Source organism: Giraffa tippelskirchi, chromosome 4 (assembly GCF_054371585.1).
Source record: "Giraffa tippelskirchi isolate mGirTip1 chromosome 4, T2T-mGirTip1v1.2.pri, whole genome shotgun sequence".
Classification (NCBI taxonomy): domain Eukaryota; kingdom Metazoa; phylum Chordata; class Mammalia; order Artiodactyla; family Giraffidae; genus Giraffa; species Giraffa tippelskirchi.
The window spans coordinates 41,533,658-41,555,327 of record NC_137278.1 but is presented as its reverse complement, the minus strand read 5'-3'; the positions used below and the strand labels follow the sequence as shown (position 1 = coordinate 41,555,327).

Below are 21,670 nucleotides of genomic sequence, written 5' to 3'. Positions count from 1 at the left end.
AAATTTGAAAACATGCAAAATGAAGGAACTTAGTCACAAAGGGCCATATAACATATGATTCTGTTTATATGAAATGTCCAGAAGAGGTAAAAACTATAGAGCTAGGAATTATATTAGTAGTTGCCTAGTTCTGGGGGGGAATGGTGGAACTGGGGGTTACATATAAGGGGTATAGGGTTTCTTTTGGAGATACTAAAATATCCTAAAAGTAATTGTGATGGTGGTTGCACAACTTGCTGAAATACTAAAAGCCTTAGAATCATACATTTTATCTTATTTATTTGAATTGTACATTTTAAAAAGGTAGATTGCATAGTATGCAAATTATATCTCAACAAAGTTGTTTAAAGAAAAAGCAAATGAGTTACAATTTTCTAAAAGGATATTGATTAAAGGATAATTTAAAATAACAAAGGTAATTTTACCTAAAAGACTGTGGAAAGATTTAAATTATTATTTAATCCTGTAAGATGTTTGAACAATGAGGGTATTAAAAATATTGATAATGATATTTTCTGCTTAATTATTATTTTCTCCTCTCACTTTTTCCTTCTCTCAACAAATCATATTTTTATGTCTTTGAATGTCTCATACTACATGGATTTCAAAGTTCTCTTTACTTCAACTAAAATTCTATGAAAAACAGACATAGAAGCAAATGAAAATATAGTTATTTCATTATATACACATATATAATTTTAAATTGTTATACTAGGTCTCCATCATTTAATTCTACAACCTATGATGTATACAAAAGTCTGTTTTATCACTTGTTTTATCTCTTAATTGGTTTCTTAAGGAGAATAAGAACTCTAGATAGTCTATTGAAGTAGAGGAAATTATTTTTTAAAACCCATTGTACCGTCTGAGAATTAAGTATTTGTCTGCTTTGTTAGACCTAAATTCTCTAGCTAAATTATGTCTTTTTTTATTTCTAAACTGTTAGTAGTAACTGTCACAATTCCAGAGTTGTTAACAATTTGGCTGTGCTTTAAGTAAGATTTTTATTTTAAGTTTATTTATATCTCTTCCTCTGGGTCTAATAACACTTGAGAATTTATGTATACTTTCTTTTATAATGTGCTCTAGAAACCAAAACTGAGACTAGGAAACACTTATGAAGCAAATAATGTTTTTTCTGTGTTTAAACTTTCTGTAGTTATTACATGTCATATTCTCAATTCACCCCACCACTAAGGTTTAGGTCTCTGTGATTTTGGCCAGGATCTTCAGGCATCAGGAACAGCTGCAGCATCTATTAATACAAGGAAGGAATGGAAAGGAAGGAAGGCAGTGATGAAAAGCACCTTCATCACTTGGAGGTTGGAAAGTATGTTCTGCTTGATGGATTCTGAAAAGACAATCATTGAAAATGACAGAAAGGCATGCTCTCAGCAACGTGAAGTCCTATCTCTTCACACAGGAACTAAAAGCATCAACCTGAGTGACAGGAAACATAATAAAAGAAGAAAAGCAGGCCAAGGTAAGAGAGAGTGTGCGAGGCAGTAGAAACACAGAAGGTTAGAAATGGCCAGACAAAAATGCAGAACCCAGAGGGCTACCAATGGAGAACAGAGGTATGTAGAATCAGGTAGAGATGGACGTGAACAAGTGAGAGGGCAGCTTGGATGAGATGAGTGACCCCAGACTGATGGTGGAGAGGAAAGAGGACAGGGATCCCTAGACAGCAGGTGGACAAGCCCATGGCTCTGGGGAGGGGTGGGGAGGATTATTGCATATCCTCCAATGCTTTCAGCTCCAAAAAGGGGTAACTCCACAGTTTGGGTCATGTGGGGAAAAGTAGGTGAGGGAAAGGTTTATAGAGAGTTGTGATGCACTGAACTGCTCATTCTTAATTCTAACATTTCCTTTATCATACAATTCCCACTTCCTGTCCTGCAGGGGATGGGAACAGCATAAACAGATGTGCAAAGACAGGAAACTGCAAGGTGTACTGGGGGAGAGGGAGTAGATGACTTTAGTTATAATGGATGATTCATACAGGGGAGCCATGGCAGAAAAGTCTAGAAATCGGGACAGAGTCAGATTGTGAAAGTCCTTAGATATCGGTGTAAGGAATTGGGCCCCAGCAAGGGGAAAGCATGGGTTTTCTGGAAGGATCTAAAATAATAAACATAATATTTTAGAAAGATACTTTTATCAGCAAAAGGCAGAAAGGAGGGAGAGATCAGAGGTAAGAACATGAGTTAGAAAACGAAGGTGCTTGTAGTTCAGAACAAGATCTCAGAGATGTGTGTATAAAGCAATTCTGCTTCTGGGCATTTACGTTCTAAGGAGACAATTATGTGTACAAGGGGTTAACTACTAAAGATGCTTATTACAATGTTCTTATACAAGATGTATGAAAAAAGTGAAAGTGAAAGTCACTCAGGCGTGTCCAACTCTTTTCAACCCTATGGACTCTACAGTCCATGGAATTCTTCAGACCAGAATACTGGAGTGGGTAGCCATTCCTTCTCCAGGGAATCTTCCCAACCCAGGGATTGAACCCAGGTCTCCCGCATTGCAGGCAGATTCTTTACCAACTTAGCCACCAGGGAAGCTCACAAGATGTTTCAAAAACTTTTTTTTTTTTTAAGGCTGTATCATGCAGCATATGGAATCTTAGTTCTGGGACCAGGAATCGAACCTGTGCCCTCTGTGTTGGGCGTGCAGCATCTTAAGCACTGGATGGCCAGGGAAGTTCTTCTAAAAGTACTTCGTTTTTGCTGTTTAGTCACTCAGTCATGTCTGACTATTTTGCGACCCTGTGGACAGTAGCCTGCCAGGCTCCAGTCCATGGGATTGCCCAGGCAAGAACACTGGAGTGGGTTGCCATTTCCTTCTCCATACATACTTTAAAGAGAGTCTTTTTGCAGTTAAATCTGTGCATACATTCTTCATTATTTAATAAAGTTCTATCTATAGATTAAAAGGGGCTTCTCTCATAGCTCAGTTAGTAAAGAATCTGCCTGCAATGCAGGAGATCCAGGTTCAATCCCTGAGTCGAGAAGATCCCCTGGAGAAGGAAATGGCAACTCACTCCAGTATTCTCGCCCAGAGAATCCCATGGACAGAGGAGCCTGGCAGGTTGCAGTCCACGGGGTCGCAAGAGTCGGACATGACTTAGCAACTAAACCACACCACATAGATTAAAAACCTCCAACTTTGCTAATGAAAATGAATCGCTATGGTTTTTCTTCGATCCACAATCCTAAAATGACTTACAAAGATATAGCTATATAGACACACACACACACACACACACACAATCAGAGGAGGGTGAGAATCTGCCAGAGGGGATGTAAGGGACAGTTACTATTTATATCTATATCTCATTTCTACACTGCACTATAACTTCAGTGAAAGTAGAGACACAGTACTATCCAAATGAGAAAATTTTAAAGTTTTCAAAAAATTTTTTTCGCTCATTAGGCCAATTCTGACCCAATTCCAGTGATCATCCAGTCCCATGCAACTGGCTTCTAGTTAGGTTACCTAAACCAATGATGCTGCAAATGAGAGAGAATTACACTAATCGAATTAAACCCATCTGAGTGCTCCCTCGGTGACAGAGGATGAGATGGTTGGATGGCATCACTGACTCAATGGACTGGAGTTTGAGCAAAGTCCGGGAGTTAGTGAAGGACAGGGAAGCCTGGCGTGCTGCAGTCCATGGGGTTGCAAAGAGTCACACATGACTGAGAGACTGAACAACGAGCGCTCCCTAGAAACCGGGGATGGGGATCCACCCGTACACCCTCTCAGGTCTTGTAGCTGCTACATTATTTATAAGGAGTGGATGGATGTTGGTAGAATGAATATCCTAAAGATGAAATTGAAGCCTATGACAGCAGAATTCAAATGTCGAGAGAAATTGCATCATATTGCAGTGAAAGACTTTGCAGACATGATCACAGAACTGCTAATAGTCATCTGAAAAATCTTAAAGAAAAGATGAAATGCCCAAAGACTAGACATATGTAGGCAGTATTATAAGATGGTGGGGGATGGTGAGGGGTAGGTGGGGGATCAATTCTTGTCAACTAATATAGCAACTTTAAGACAGAGTCATGAGTGTCAGTGAGACATTTTTAAATACTACAGTTCTTGATGATACATGTGACTGGAGTGAAAGACTCCCAAGTTACACTAAACAATTCAGCAGTAATTACAAGGTAATTGCATAGTGAACAACTGTTGCTTTGGTTTCCCCAGCATCCATTCCCCAATCTTCTGGGAAAACACCATACTAGAACATCCCTGGAAAGCCACCTCTTGGTTCTCAATCATGTGGTTGGAGCACTGGGCGTGCTCCCTGAGTCAACAAGCCGTTCCCAGCCCTCTGGTCCAGCAACTGGTGCAAATCTGGCCAATCAGAATGAGGATCAAGATTTTTTCTTTGACTCTTGGAGTAAAGAAGCTCTTTGTTTCCTTCAGGACTTGAAGCAGAAAAGATGTTGGAAAGAGATGCAGCCCTCTTTTGGGCATCACCGATCTGGGGGTGGAGAAGGCGGCAGGGGAGTCTGAAACTGCCTGGAGACTCCAGGTGGAGCCTGAGCATGATGCAGAGATAATGTTGTATGTATCGTAACGCTCAAAATTCTCCAAGCCAGGCTTCAGCAGTATGTGAACCGTGAACTTCCAGATGTTCAAGCTGGGTTTAGAAAAGGCAGAGGAACCAGAGATCAAATTGCCAACATCCGCTGGATCATCGAAAAAGCAAGAGAGTTGCAGAAAAACATCTATTTCTGCTTTATTGACTACACCAAAGCCTTTGACTGTGTGGATCACAATCAACTGTGGAAAATTCTGAAAGAGATGGGAATACCAGACCATCTGACCTGTCTCCTGAGAAACCTGTATGCAGGTCAGGAAGCAACAGTTAGAACTGGACATGGAACAACAGACTGGTTCCAAATAGGAAAAGGAGTATGTCAAGGCTGAATATTGTCACCCTGCTTATTTAACTTATATGCAGAGTACATCATGAGAAACGCTGGGCTGGAAGAAACACAAGCTGGAATCAAGATTGCTGGGAGAAATATCAATAACCTCAGATATGCAGATGACACCACCCTTATGGCAGAAAGTGAAGAACTAAAGAGCCTCTTGATGAAAGTGAAAGAGGAGAGTGAGAAAGTTGGCTTAGAGCTCACCGTTCAGAAAACTAAGATCATGGCATCTGGTCCCATCACTTCATGGGAAGTAGATGGGGAAACAGTGGAAACAGTGGCAGACTTTATTTTTTTGGGCTCCAAAATCACTGCTGATGGTGATTGCAGCCATGAAATTAAAAGACGCTTACTCCTTGGAAGGAAGGTTATGGCCAACCTAGACAGTATATTTAAAAGCAGAGACATTACTTTGCCAACAAAGGTCCATTTAGTCAAGGCTATGCTTTTTCCACTAGTCATGTATGAATGTGAGAGTTGGACGGTGAAGAAAGCTGAGTGCCGAAGAATTGATGCTTTTGAACTGTGGTGTTGGAGAACTCTTGAGAGTCCCTTGGACTGCAAGGAGATCCAACCAGTCCACCCTAAAGGAGATCAGTCCTGGGTGTTCATTGGAAGGACTGATGTTGAAGCTGAAACTCCAATACTTTGGCCACCTTATGCGAAGAGTTGACTCATTGGAAAAGACCCTAATGCTGGGAAGGATTGGGGGCAGGAGGAGAAGGGGACGACAGAGGATGAGATGGTTGGATGGCATCACCGACTCGATGGGCATGGGTTTGGGTAAACTCCTGGAGTTGGTGATGGACAGGGAGGCCTGGCGTGCTGTGATTCATGAGGTCGCAGAGTCGGACACAACTGAGCGACTGAACTGAACTGAACTGATCATATCTAGCTATGTTGGGAAATTTAGTTCTTTGAACTTTTCAGTTATAGGAGCTATGTTGACTATACTTTCTTATTTTTTGTATTCTTGATGCTCTGGCATTTGGGGCCTTGATCCTGGAGAGACTTTCCCTCCAGGGCTAGCAAATTCTTATAGATAGCAAATGATTCCCCTCCCCTCTCCCATACCCAAAGCATGCCTTTGACATGCGAACCAAAGAATCCAGAACCAACCTCTTCAATTATTTTCTTTATCAAACTCTCATGCTTGAAGGCAATGGCACCCCACTCCAGTACTCTTGCCTGGAAAATCCCATGGACGGAGGAGCCTGGTAGGCTACAGTCCATGGGGTCGCTAAGAGTCGGACACGACTGAGCGACTTCACTTTCACTTTTCCCTTTCATGCACTGGAGAAAGAAATGGCAACCCACTCCAGTATTCTTGCCTGGAGAATCCTAGGGACGGCGGAGCCTGGTGGGCTGCCGTCTATGGGGTCGCACAGAGTCGGACACGGCTGAAGCGACTTAGCATAGCATGCTTGAAACCAGTATTCCCCCTGCCCTAAATCAATCCAGGGCCAGGACCATCTAGAGACCATCCCAGAGCCCAGAATCTACTGCACTGAAGCAAACTCTATAATCCTAAACTGACTCAGGTACCTACCCTATTTCACCCATTCTTTCCTATCAAAACACTTTTAAAGGCTCTGGGCCACATTCTCCCACCTTGATCCTCTCTGCCCCCTGACCAGCCTTGGTCCTTCCCCAAATGGCCCTGTGTGGTAGGCTGGCCCTCCTGTTTCTAAAGCTCTATGAGTATAAACTTCATTTATGACAATCATTTCCATGTGGGTATGTCTTAGCATACCTGATTAAAACAAGTCCAGGGTACATTTTTAAACAGAAGCCAATAAATTCCTTTATTTTTAAAAAGACAATTCAAGTTAGATTGCTTTTGTTACCAGTGTTGGTGGAAAATTGAATAACAATCAAGCTAAGAAGAAAAAAAGAGACAGAATTTTATTCGAGCTAAAATGAGCCTTCTAGCTCTGGAAACAGATTCTCGGGAGCTCTCAGAACTGGTCCACTGGTCAGCAATTAAATATGCAGTTTTATACATTTTTGAGACAAAGAATTTATGCAACATATTGACATTGTACACAAAGTTCATTAAAAAATGTTTTGGAGAGCAAGCCTTTGGTCAATGTGACTCCTGTATGGGATAAAAAAGAAATTTTAACCTTAAAATAATAATGCTGGTGTCAGAGGAAAGAGACCATTTTTCCTGTTTTGAGGTGGTCTGGTTAATGTGAAATGCAGATTCACGCTGTATGTTGGGAAAGGCCTACCACAAAGGGGGCATGTTATTTATTTTTTTCTTTCTGTCTTAGTTTGATTGCCTTACCACCGACAAATCTGTGATTCTACTTCAGCACTGTGTCAGAAAAATTCCTAACAGATACAAATGATTTTATTATACTGTGGAGGCCACCTATGACTTTTTGGTTGTCCAACATACACTCATTTCCCCTTCTTTTGGTAACCTCACTCTGGTATCCTGTTAGAAATTCTTCCTGTTTTTAGTCCATGTGCAGCAAATGGGTACCTTCCCTCCATCAAGAGTTTAGCATGTGATCAGGACCAGCCAAGTGTTGGAATTCCATTCCCTGGTCACAGTGATTTGTTCAGAGGAGGTAATTTGGCCAAATTTGCCTTCACAATGAGTCATGGGAAAGGACTTCTTTTCAACTGACTCTGAACCCAGAATAATATAGGATGGAGAACTGTTGGCACTGTCTTACCACCTCAAGGTAAAAGCTTGCCTGATATAAAGCCAACACAGTAGAAATGTAACCAAGAGATGGGAAAGAGAAGTTGAGTCCTGATGTCATTATTTGTGTTCCTGTCACATTATGCTTGAAGTTCACCCCTACACTTTCAGTTACATGAGTCAACTAATTCCATATTCCTTAGTGACACCTTTGTCACTCTCAGCACAGGAAATTCCAGAGGCTTTTGGAGCTCCAAATATATGTTTTATAAATCACAATTGCTGTTCATAATCATTCAGTTGCTCAATCATGTCTGACTCTGTGACCCCGTGGACTGCAGCACGCCAAGCTTCCCTGTCCTTCGCTATCTCCTGGAGTTTGCTCAAATTCATGTCCATTGAGTCGGTGATGCCATCCAACTATCTCAACCTCTGTCGTCCCCTTCTCCTCCTGCCCTCAGTCTTTCCCAGCATCAGGGTCTTTTCCAACAAATCAGCTCTTCGCATCAGGTGGCCAAAGTATTGGAGCTTCAGCTTTAGCATCAGTCCTTCCAATGAATATTCAGGGTTGTTTTCTTTCAGGACTGACTGGTTTGATCTCCTTGCTGTCCAAGGAACTCTCAAGAGTCTTCACCAGCTGCATAGTTTGAAAGAATCAATTCTCCAGTGTTCAGCATTCTTTATGGTCCAACACTCACACCCAGACATGACTACTGGAAAAAACACAGCTTTGACTATCCAGACCTTTGCTTTAAGAAAGACTTAAAGTGTATCTGTAGTGCCTTATATTTTAAAAGAAAGAATGAATTCATAAATTGCTTGTGTAGTTAATTATTAACTAACACCAAAAAACTACAAAATAAAAAGCATCAGCAGTATTTCATCATGGAAAGAACTCAGACTTCAAATCAGACTTGGGTTTGAATCCTGATGTTCCTATCAAGTATGAAACTTTAAATAGTTGATTTTAACCCCTTTCAGTCTTACTCCTCTCTCTTTTTAATTCTAAAGTAAGCATTTTATTTTTATTAATTTTTAGTGGAGTATAGTTGATTTACAGTGTTGTATTAGTCTCTGTTATCAGTTGTAACCGTGAATCAGTTATACATTAACATATAATCACTCTTTTTTATTTTTAATTAGTTAATTTTTTTTAGCCTCACCATGCAGCATGGAGAATCTTAGTCCCCCAACCAGGGAACTGAAACTGTACCTCCTGCAGTGGAAGTGTGGAGTCTTAACACTGGACCATCAGGGAAGTCCCACCTATGCTTTTTTAGACTTTAATCCCATAGAGATAGCCTCACTTCTCTTGACTGTAAAATAGGTGATTATAGTACTTATCTCATAAGACTGTTATGAAGATTTAGTTAAATTAGATAATGTATTAAAAGGGCTAAGTATAGTATATGGCAGAAGAGAGCTGCTCAATAAATAGTAGTAAGCTACTGTTCCTACTAAGAATGAAATTTTTAGTGTTTTAATGTATTTAGACCTTCGATTCCTCTCAACTTCCAATAAATGGACTAGTGTTCATTTTCAGAAAAAGTATCATGCTGTAACATGCTTAGTGATCTCATTCCATGCTTCCTAACTGAGTAATAGGTTATGCTTTGGGGTTGTACAAAGTTGACACTCACAAATACCTAGTAGACTCTTTTCCTTGAGGTCCTCAAAATTTACAAAAATATCTATAATGCTTAACAAAGACTTTTTCTACATCAGTGTCATCGTTAGACCAAATCAACACAGGAAAGCATCCTTGTACCAAAGTCTTAATCACAGAGCAATGATCAAGTCTTAAGAACGCTGCAACAGGTTTGAACAGGTCTATTTTTCTGTGGCAACTTTATGTTCCAAGATGAAATCTCACACAGATCTTCAAAAGAAACTCAAGCTCTCTGTACTGTGTGATAAATGAAGGTACCATATCATGAAAATTAAGTCAGAGGTCTTCAAGACAAGTTAGTCCACTTTAGCACACTTGGTTTCTCTGCTATTTTTGATGTCTGATCTATCATCAATGCCAACATTCTTCCAGGTGCCAACACGTCGAATTGCTCGTTACAGTGCAAATTCGATTCAAGCGTAATTTGCACTTATCTATGTGTTAATTATCTATGTTTACCTGAACACACATAGAGTGATCACACTTCTAGAAATGTTAATAAAGGTTGTGGGGTGAACATGATGAATCTTATTCTGATAATAAAGGAGAAAAAAGAGACATGGGAGGAGAATAAGGAACAAGTATATGACATGAGCCTATCTGATCATCTCAATGCTCACTCAATGAAAAAACAAAAGGGAAGATGAATTTCACTATTATAACTGTGATTTGTAAAAGCTACTACTAATAATGCCTTCTATAAATTAACAGAGTAGTACATTTATTGGGGGCAAAAAACCAAATTGAACTCTATAAAATGAGAAAAATTTGAAAAGTCTGATCAGGATTACAAAACTAAACCTTCTTAAAGTGAAGACAAAAGCCCAGATATTCTCATTCATGGTTCAGGATGCTTTCCATTAGATTCATTATTCCATGATATAACTATATCCATTATTCCATCATTTAACGTCTCTGCACCTCTGTCTATTCATCTTTAAAAGACGAGGGTGGGATTTCCCTGCTGGTCTAATAGTTAAGAATCTACCTGCCAGTGCAGAGGACACAGGTTAGATCCCTGGTTGGGGAAGATTGCAGAGCAACTAAGCCCGTGCGCCACAACTACTGAGCCAGCGTTCGACTATTGAAGCCCCACAGCTGTAAAGCCTTGCTCCCCAGCAAGAGAAGCCATCACAATGAGAAGCCTGCAAACTGCAACTAGAGAGTAATCCCCAACGGCCGCAACTAGAGAAAGCCAGCATGCAGCAATGAAGGCCCCGAGCAGCCAAAAATGAAATGAAAAAATAAATAAAAGAAGGGCGTGGTAACAAGTCTGAAGGTAATCATGGGCATCTGAAGGGTGTTTTCAATGTTCTGCCAAAACCCAGCAATATTGTCATTTTGTATAATAGTGACACTGATTATTTCAGGGTATGCCACAACAGTTATTGGAACATGTGTCAGACAGTCACTGAACCGAACACATAGAGGATGTGCTCTGTCTGGCAACAGCTCAGAGCAATAGCCAAAATTTAAGCAACAAAGTGTACTCCATAGGCTCCATGTGCTGGGAAGGTTGGGAACCACTGGACTAGACCACGATGTTGTTTTAGCAGTGGCAGAAAGAGAGTTACTTCCCTGCTCTCTCCTTTCACTATCTACACCTTCTCTAAAAGCCAGGACTAGCACATGAGTCAGGGGATGAGCTCGGATGAGTCAGGGCTTATGGCTTCTTCTGAAGGTTGTAGGTAAGACCTCAGCTGGACTCATAAAGACCAGAATTCAGATAAGATGAGATCCCAGGAGGGTAGAAGCAACAGCCCTTAGGCCTCCAGGCCAACAGAAGAGGCAGAGCTCGAGCTTTGTCTTAATAAGTCCTATTTTTATTTCTGTAAAGTCACTTATTTTTATTTCAGACTTGTTAAGCTTCAAGGCCCGAGCAGCTTATGACTAAAGCTCATGCTGTTCTACAGGCTGCTGTTGGGGGATTTGGCCACAGAACCTATTCCTTGTTCATGCTTCATTAGAAATTTAAATCTATCACTGCCTCCACAAACTTTGTGTTTCTTCTCTTTTCACTAGCAAATTAGGGACTTCCCTGGTGGCTCAGAGGTTAAAGCATCTGCCTCCAATGCAGGAGACCTGGGTTTGATCCCTGGGTTTGATCCCTGGGTTCGATCCCTGGGTCGGGAAGATCCCCTGGAGAAGGAAATGGCAAACCACTCCAGTATTCTTGCCTGGAGAATCCCATGGACAGAGGAGCCTGGTAGGCTACAGTCCACGGGGTCGCAAAGAGTCGGACATGACTGAGTGACTTCCCTTACCTTCCCTTCCCTTCACTAGCAAATTATTGACTTAAGATTTTAATCACAGTATGGAGGTAACAGAATATATATTAAAATACTGAGGTTAAAGATATGTAAATTCTGAATTTAGTCAGATTTAATACATTTTATGTAGATAATTCAAATGATTCTGAAATTGAAACTTTTGCCATCCTGAGAGTTTTCTGTCAGTGATGTCGGATCATTTGGAGGTTGGGAACTTACATTTTGATGTTGGATACTAATGTCAGGCACTCTTTTCCCCCTAAATCATGTGAACAGAGAAATTCAAACCTACTTGGTTATTTTAAAAACTTTTTAGTAGTGCTGGACCCTTGTTAAAAAGTCATCTATTAATAGTTAACTTCTGAGAGCAATGACAACCTCAAGCAACTACATGAATGAATGACCCTCACAAACATAATGTTGAGCAAAAGAAACAAGGCAAAAGAATATACAGTGTAACGATTTCACTTATACAAAGTCAAAAATAGGTGTGCGCTGTGTGCGACCCTATGGACTGTAGTCTGCCAGGCTCCTCTGTGGAATTTTCCAGGCAAGAATATGGAGCGGGTTGTCATTTCCTACTCCAGGGGATTTTCCCAACCCAGGGATCAAAACTGGGTCTCTTGCGTTTCCTGCATAGGCAGGCAGATTCTTTACCACTGAGCCATCAGGAGAACACACCCCCTCAAACAGGCAAAATTAATCTATAAAAGATTGGTAATGTTTCCCTTTGGAGTGGAGAAGTGGGGCAGTGACGGAGAGGAAGTGTAGGGGCATTTTCCGGGGTTCCTGCGATAGTGTAATTCCTGACCTTGATGTGGTTACGTAGCTGTGTTTACTTAGTGATAGTCTTGAGCCAGAAAAGTACCATTTGTGCACTTTCCTTTTTTCTAGCTGAGCCAGAGATGGAACTTGAGCCCACTGGAGTGGAAGCACAGAGTCCTAACCATTGGCCCACCAGGGAAGTCCTGTGCCCTTTTCTATCGTGTATTATAGCTCAGTAGAATTTAGAATTTATTTTAAAGTCTACACATTTATTTAAACATTAATTTTTAATTTCATGGGAAATACATGAAAACATCCTCTGTAAAAAACAAAAAACTAGAATATTTTAGTTAGAGTAAGTCCTTTTTGGTCCCTTTCAAATCTTATATTCTCCCAAGAGGATATTGGTTTATCCTTTTTACATATATTATCTAAGTAAGGACATACAGAAAATATATAGTATCATTGTATGTGTCTTTAAGTTCTGTGCTCTTTTTAAAACTGTCTGGATTAATAGACTTCACATTGCCTCTTTCAGTAGTACAGAGTATCAACAATATCTCTAAGAAACTTCTCATAATTGTCATTAAAATTATATATCATTTTGTACTACACTGTATAAACGGAAGTTTTTATCATATATGTATGCTTACTTTTATATGTGTTCTATATGTGATATATATTTTATTATATTATAGATCTATTATACAACTTGTAATAAAACCTATACAACGAAAGAGTCATTGTGTACCTGTCAGTTAGCAAGTCTCAAGGACAGAATTAAACCTGGAGATACAAGCATATAAGAATCAACAGTAAGTGGCTGGCCTAACTTTCAAAGTAAGCAGAGAAAAGTTTGAACAGAAGTTTTAACATTTACAGAAAAGTGAACTTGACTAGTTAATTTACTGAGCTTTAGTTTCCTCATTTGTAAAAATGGGACTAACAATACCTATATATCAAGAGTGATATGAGGACCAGGTGAGAAAATGCATTCAAAAGATTGAGCGGTTTGCTCAAGGAGAGAGCCTGGAAGCAGGGGGACCAGGTTTTAAATCCAAGTCTTTATGATGCTAGATCTTTAGACCTTAACTTCTATACTATCCTGCCACTAAAACGGCCCCCACAGCTAACTTCCTCAGTCTTATAGTCTTAATATGTTAGAATATCCTCTCCCTAACTTAGGAAGAATACTAATATTTATTCATCTATCCATCCATTCATCCATTATTTTATTTATGTATGCCAGAAATCTCAGCTTTAATTGGTGATGCAAGACTCACTCTTTAGGGCCTGGAGTTTGCTCAATGACAGAATTAGAATATTTGATAGAAAGAATAGCCTTTGGATTGGAAGGAAGACTGACAGAATGGATGAGTTCAAGTTTTAGTCCACAAGGAACAGTAGGACAGTTTGCCCCTCAGTGAACTGGTCTAATTTTTATCCTGAAAGTTAAAAAACCCTCACAAACATTTATTGAGACACACATGTACCATAAAATTCACTTATTTAAAGTATGTAATACTATACTGTATTATAGTCAATTATACCTCAATGAGGGCTTCCCTAGTAGCTCAGCTGGTAAAAGAATCTGCCTGCAATGTAGGAAACCCTGGTTTGATTTCTGGGTCAGGAAGATCCCCTGGAGAAGGGTTAGGCTACCCACTTCAGTGTTCTTGGGCTTTCCTGGTGGCTCAGATGGTAAAGAATCCACCTGCAATGCAGGAGACACCGGTTCAATCCCTGGGTCGGGAAGATCCCCTGAAGGAGGGCATGGTAACCCACTCCAGTATTCCTGCCTGGAGAATCCCCATGGACAGAGGAGCCTGATGGGTTAAGTCCATGGGGTCACAAAGAGTCAGACACGACTGAACGACTAAGCAGCACAGCATATCTCAATGAAATTAGGAAAAAACACTTATAATAGTAGAGTTGTATAACCATCACCACAGGCAATATTAGAACATTTCATTATCTCAGAAAGAAACCCCATACCCATTAACACTCACTCCCCATTTCTCTACTCCTCCCCCACAAGCCACTAAGCTTAGACAATCTATCTTCTGTGTCTAAAGATTTGCCTATTTTGGACATTTCATATCAGTGGAATCATACAATATGCGACTTTTTGTCTCTGGTTGCTTTTTTTAGTGTAATGTTTTCAAAGTTCACCCATGTTGTAGCATGTAGCAGTACTACCCTGCTCTTTAGGCTGAATAATAATCTATTATATGGACTTCCACTGCAGAGGGCAGGGATCGAGGCTTGGCCAAAAGAAAGAAAGAATGTTGAAAAATCAAAAAAATAAATAAAACGTCAAGTAAAACTGTAAGTCGTATACACGTAATGCCTATGAGAAGCTTTCTTGATGGTTCAGTTGGTAAAGAGTCTGCCTGCAATGTGGGAGACCCAGGAATGACCCCTGGGCGGGGAAAATCCCCTGGAGAAGGAAATGGCAACCCACTCCAGAATTCTTGCCTGGAGAATTCCATGGACAGAAGAGCCTGGTAGGCTGCAGCCCATGCAGTCACAAAGAGTCAGACACAACTGAGTGACTAACACTTTCACTTTCACAATGCCTATGAGATTTGTTTTTTTGACTTAAAGAAACACTTAAGTAGTCTAGTTTCAAAACTATAACTGTTTAACTTGAAAGCAAATGCAGTGGCTAATTAGGTAAAAATCTCTTAGCTTTGAAAATGATAAATTGTGGGTTAGGCACACTGTACTTGATTGTTTTTTGGTCCAATCTGGCAACAATCACTGATGGCTGCTTAAACTCCCATCTGATGGCTGCTTAAGTGACAAGTTCCTGGGGAAATTCTGTAATAGGTCATTTGGGACCCCCAAAATCCAGTCAATATTCTTAACATCACTAAATATGGGACACCCAGACATATTTCTTCAAATGTGACACAAGAGGAAGTACATACTGCTGCTGCTGCTGCTAAGTCGCTTCAGTCGTGTCCGACTCTGTTCAACCCCATAGACGGCAGCCCACCAGGCTCTGCCGTCCCTGGGATTCTCCAGGCAAGAACACTGGAGTGGGTTGCCATTTCCTTCTCCAATGCATGAAAGGGAAAAGCGAAAGTGAAGTCACTCAGTCGTGTCTGACTCTTAGCGACCCCATGGACTGCAGCCCACCAGGCTCCTCCGGCCATGGGATTCTCCAGGCAAAAGTACTGGAGTGGGGTGCCATTGCCTTCTCCAGAAGTACATACTACTGTCTATGAAATACTTCTACCAAAATAACTGAACCTTAATCTAATCGTGCTTCTAGATCTAACTATCAGTTTACAAAAAATATGGAGGCTAATAGAACAAGAAAAACAATACTACATGTCAACCAAATCTAGAATGTTGGAAAATCTAGAAGACAAAATGGTTCCATTTATTCACCCAACATATAGTATAGAAAGGAAATGGGGAAGTGGTATGACCAAAATAATCTTAAGAGACATATAAACCAAATAAATGATATGGATGTCCTCTTCCTGAGTTCTTCAGATACAGAATAAGATGTAATAGACGTGGTAACACTATCAGTTTCCTAAATGAGAGGGCACCTTTGGAACGAATTCAAGTGTTACTCAAAACATTCCCAAGGTGACTTTGTGCTCATTAAATTAGAAACTGCAGATATAAATTACTGCATTTTTAAGGGAATCCAAGGAAATCATTCCTATCCATAAATTCTGGAGAGAAAATAGTTAATTAGTTTTATTATTTTACTTTAATTACTAGGAGACAGTATTTTCCTTCTCAACTCAAGTAGGACACACATCAATGAGTAGGAATGTATTTTAACAGTTACTGTATTACTCTATAACCATAAAAACATACTCACTCACTTCCATTTAAGCACAGAAGCTAAATAAGATCCAAGTGAAATGCTAGGAAAGTCATCTCCAACTGAGATGCCAACTAGAGGTTCAGGTTTTCATGGCAGTTCCAAAGTTCCCCTAAATCCTGAATGAATGGAACTTTGGAGTCAGTCACACCTGTAACTATTCCTGGTTCTGATACAATTTGGTGAATTTGTGCAGGTAACAATTAAAAACAACTCTGTGGAATTTACAAGGTATAATTTACAATTCTCAAATGTACAGTTTCATGATTTTAGTGAATTATACCATTGACCAACTATCACCAATTTCCATCACCCCATAAAGTTCTCTCCTGCCTATATTCAGCCAAACCTGACTCCCAGCCTGCGCGAACACTGATACACTTCCTATATTTACACATGCTTTTTCTAGGGAGAAGGCAATGGCACCCTACTCCAGTGTTCTTGCCTGGAGAATCCCAGGGACGGAGGAGCCTGGTGGGCTGCCGTCTATGGGGTCGCACAGAGTCGGCCACGACTGAAGCGACTTAGCGGCAGCAGCAGCTTTTTCTAGACATTTTATATAAATGGAATCATACAACACAGAGTCTTTTGCAGCTGGTATATTTTTAAGTTTCATTCATGTTGTAGCATGTAGTTTCCTTTTAACTGCCAAATACTATTCCATTGTATGGATATACCACACAGTTTACTCGTTGACAAACTCCAAGGCTCTACTGTTCACCTATTATGAGTAATGCCACTACAAACATTTGCGTACAAGTCTGTGAATATAATTTTTCACTTCTCTTGGGTATAATATCTAGGAGTGAAATTGCTAGGTATAGTGACTTTATGTTTAACTTTTTGAAAAACTGCCAAACTGCTTTCCAAACTTGCTGTACCATTGTACATTCCTACCAGTGATGTTTGAGGGTTCCAGTTTCTCCACATCTTTGCCAGTAAGTATTCTTTTCTCCTTTTGATTATAGACATTCTAGTGAGTATAAAGTGGCATCTCATAATCATTTCCCTAATGACATTGAGCATCTTTTCACATGTATGTCTCCATTAATGAAATGTCTACTCAAATCTTTTGTCCACTTTTTGATTAGATAATGTATCTTCTTGTTATGTGTTTTTAAATTTTTTTAAAAAAATTTATTTTTGGCTGTGCTGAATCTTCGCTGCTGCATGGGTTTTTCTCTAGTTGTGGAGAGTGGGGGCTACTCTCTAGTTGGGTTGCAGTGCATGGGCTTCTCATTGAGGTGGCTTCTGTTGTTCCGGAGCACGGGCTCTAGGCACTCAGGCTTCCATAGTTGCAGCATGTGGGCTCAGCAGTTGCAGCTCCTGGGCTCTAGAGCACAGGCCCAATAGTTGTGGCACATGGGTTTAGTTGGTCCTCAGCATGTGGGATCTTCTCTGATCAGGGATCAAACTCATGTCTGCTGCATTGGCAGGCAGATTCTTTATCACTGAGCCACCAGGGAAATCCCTAAGTGTTCTTAATTTATTCTGGATACAAGTACTTTGTTGGCTATGTGATTTACATATATTTTCTTCTAGTCTGTGGCTAGTCTTTTTCTTTTCTTAATACATGACTTAAAAGTGTTACATTTCTATTAAGTATATCAGTTTTTTCTTTTATGGATCATGATTTTGGTGTCATATTTAGGTCATTTTTAACTCAACATCAAAAGATTTTTCCCCTTGGACTTCCCGGGGGAAGTCCTCCCAATGTAGGGGGCCTGAGTTTGATCCCTGGTTAGGGAACTAGATTCGCGCATGCATGTTGCAACAAAGATCCCAAGAGCCACAACTAAGACCCAGCATAGCCAAAATAAATAATTTTTTTAAAAAAGATTTTTCTCCTGTTTTCTTCCAGAAATTATGTAGTTTTAGCTCTTTTACATTTTGGCCTATGATTCATTTGAATTAATTTTTATGTATTGTGTGAGGTAAGGATCAAAGTTCTTTTCCCACTACACATGGAAATTTGGGGCTTCCAGGTGTAAAGAATCCACCTGCCAATGCAGGAGATGCAAGAAACGCTGGTTTGAGCCCCGGGTCTGGAGGACCCCCTGGAGTCAGAAATGCAACCCACTCTGATATTCTTGCCTGGAAAATCCCATGGACAGAGGAGCCTCGTGGGCTACAGTCCATGAGGTTGCAAAGAGTTGGACACAACTGAGTGACTGAGTAGCAGCAGCATACATGTGTATTCAGTTATCTCAGCACTATTTGTGTAAAAAAAAATTTTATTGTTTCCCCACTGAATTGTTTTAGCACATTTTTTGAAAATCAAATGACCATAAATGTTAGAGTTTATTTCTGGACTGTCTCTTCTGTTCCATTGATCTATACATCTATCCTTGTGCCAATACCACACTGTATTCATTACTGTAGCTTCATAGTAAGTTTTGAAATCAGACAGTGGAAGTCTCGGAGAAGGAAATGGCAACCCATTCCAGTATTCTTGCCTGGAGAATCCCAGGGACAGAGGAGCCTGGTGGGCTGCCGTCTATGGGGTTGCAGAGTTGGACACGACTGAAGCGACTTAGCAGCAGCTGTAGAAGTCTGCCTCTTTCACTTTTCTTTTTCAAAACTGCTTTGGGTATTCTGGTTCCTTTATATTTCCACATAAAATTTAGAATCAAACTTGTCAATTCTAAAAAGAGAAAGGACAGCTGGGGTTTTGATAGAGACTATATTGAATCTGTAGATCAATTTGAAGAGAACTGTCACCTTAACAAATGTTCAATTTATGACAATGGTATAGTTATTTACCTGGATCTTTGATTTCTCTCAGCAATGTTGTGTAGTTTTCAGTGTATAGGTCTTGAATTACTTTCATTATATTTATTTGGATTTTTCCTATATTCTTGTAAATAAAATTGTTCTCTTTAATTTTCAGATTGTTCACTGATGGCATATATAAATATATCTATTTCTGTATGTAGATCTTGGTAGACTTAAGTTTTTCTAAAGCTCCCATTTTGTCATATGTAAAAAGGAAATAGCTGCCTAGCAAGATTCTGTGCAGAATAATACACATAAAATTTCAGCAGAAGGCTAGAAATGAAACCCTCTTACACACACACACATAATTCAATCACCTAAAATGTAAGGTCATATTATTTTGAGGAAAGTGAAATGATCAGGATGAGGCTGGTACAGAAAACAGGAGCCAGTCACCAAGAGCATTATATCTGAATTTGCATAATCAAGGGATTTTACTGCATTTTCATTAGTGTAGCAAATAGATGTTTATTTATATTTTCTATCATCTGCATGTACTGATTTTATAATCAGAACAACAAATGCTACTTCTTAAAAAGTAAAAATTAGTAATCCATTAAATTTCATAAAGAGGAAAAGTAAAAGGACACAGAAATGTTTGGATTCAATTCGCTGAGACCAATTAAATATACTTCCAGGAAAACTGCACAGTACTAGCACTCAGGCCACAAAAGTTGTTGGTTTTCTGTCACTCAGTCATATCTGACTCTTTGGGACCCCATGGACTGCAGCACACCTGGCCACAAAAGTAAGGTGTGTAATTTATGAACTACTGGAAAGTTCAGCAGGCTGAGGTACAATGACTATAGAAGCAGATGCAGGGAAGACAGATTTCCCTGTGGGCTTAACCCATCCTAAATTCTCAAACTTCCAACAACTATGGCAGTTTTATTTTGATTTTTTTCCCCCTCAAATTTTGGCTGTTCCGCTTGTGGGATCTCAGTTCCCCAACCAGGGACTGAACCCCAGGCCACCACAGTGAAAGCACAGAATCCTAGCCACTAGACCACCACGGTACTCCCATATTTTGATCTATTTTAATATACTGGGTTTCCATTTAAGATTAAATTTAAATAAAGCATTCTTCGTCTTTATAAAGTTTGAAAACTACTGATAAAAGAACAGAGTGAAACTGAGAAGCAATCTAGTATTATAATCGGAACTGGGGGTTCATCATCCAAGTTTTATTCTTGTCAATACACATGTACAGTAAGTGAAAGGCACAGTTCTAGTTCTCACCTCTCAAATATGATGGCATTTTTTATAGATTAATGTCATTCATACAATAAATACTTGTTGAGTGTAACAAGCACAATATTCAAACACCCAAGGTAAAATAATAGCAAGAAAAGAGAATAAAGAGCATCTTGGAGGTTATCAGCAAAGTCTTCAAAGATGTGACAACCAGCTCTGAGAGTATAACAAGTCTCCTGATTGATTAGAGAAAAAAGGCAGAAGCACTATAGACAGAACTACAAGTTTAAGAGGGCTTCCCAAGAGGCTCAGTGGTAGAGACTCCACCTGCCAATGAACTCGAGTGGAGTTCCACCCCTGGGTTGGGAAGATCCCCTGGAAGAGGAAATGGCAACCCACTCCAGTATTCTTGCCTGAAAAAGCCAAAGGAACAGAGAGGCCTGGCCCGCCACAGTCCATGGGATCACAAGCAGTCGGACACGACTGAGCACGCACACTCGAGTTTAAGAATATGGAATTATCTGGAGAAGGAAATGGCAACCGACTCCAGTATTCTTGCCTGAAAAAGCCAAAGGAACAGAGAGGCCTGGCCCGCCACAGTCCATGGGATCACAAGCAGTCGGACACGACTGAGCACGCACACTCGAGTTTAAGAATATGGAATTAATAGTAAATAGCGTCCACTGAATGGATTGCTTACTTTTCTGTGTAGTCACTAAGTCCTGTCCCGCTCTTTGCGACCCCATGGACTGTAGCCTGCCAGGTTCCTCTGTCCATGGGATTTTCCAGGCAAGAATACTGGAGCGGGCTGCCATTTCCTTTAAGCATACAACAACCCATGGAAGAGAGACTGCTATCCCCGTAAATAGACGGGGGTAGGCTCAGATCACATAAGTCTTCGTTGGCAGGGCCGTATTTGACAGTAGGGTTGCCCGAGTTCAAAGTTGAGAGCCTGGGTTCAAACAGGTACAACAGAGGCATGAAGCAATATGGTGCTGCTGGAAGGGAAGTGGTGAGCAGTGAGGCTCACCTAACTAACGGAAAACCCGGACGAGATGGGTTGGACTGGAATCGGAGGGATCGGTATAAATGCACGATTTCATGTGTCTATACCCATCCCACCTCTGCCCGCTGAAAAGGCCTAGAAGCAATGACACACCAAGTCTCATTCAACGGTGGGGTTAGCAAGGGTGTCTCCCGTTTCGGCCCTGCCGACAGGCTTCTCTGTCATATTCCAATGCCCTCTCGCCACAGACCTGTTGTCCTTCATCTGCCTGCAGCCGGGAAGCCTTAGAAAGCGGGGCAAACCGCCTGGCAACTCAGCTACCATTATCGCGGGTCAGGAACAAGACGCCGACAGGAAGAACCCGGAAGGGCGGCGACCCTAAAGGCGGAGCAGGCGCGGGAGCCGGGCTGGCGCCGTAGGCGGGGCCTCGGGCTCATTTTTTTTCTTATTGGAGTTCACCACTGCCAGTCTCGGCCTCCTTCCTCCCGTCCCCGCCTCTTCCGCGCAGGCAGTTTGTTAGGTGGCGGGTG

At 40.6% G+C, this 21,670-nt stretch overlaps 1 long non-coding RNA gene across 1 annotated transcript in view; it reads right to left on the bottom strand.

Annotated features, from left to right (window-relative positions):
• Positions 1–21,644, bottom strand: part of LOC145544927 (uncharacterized) — a 52,438-nt gene extending 30,794 nt beyond the window's left edge. The window contains exon 1 of the long non-coding RNA XR_014081727.1: positions 21,391–21,644. This is a non-coding gene — a long non-coding RNA (uncharacterized LOC145544927). The remainder of the gene's footprint in view (positions 1–21,390) is intronic.
• Between the last annotated feature and the right edge of the window lie 26 nt (positions 21,645–21,670).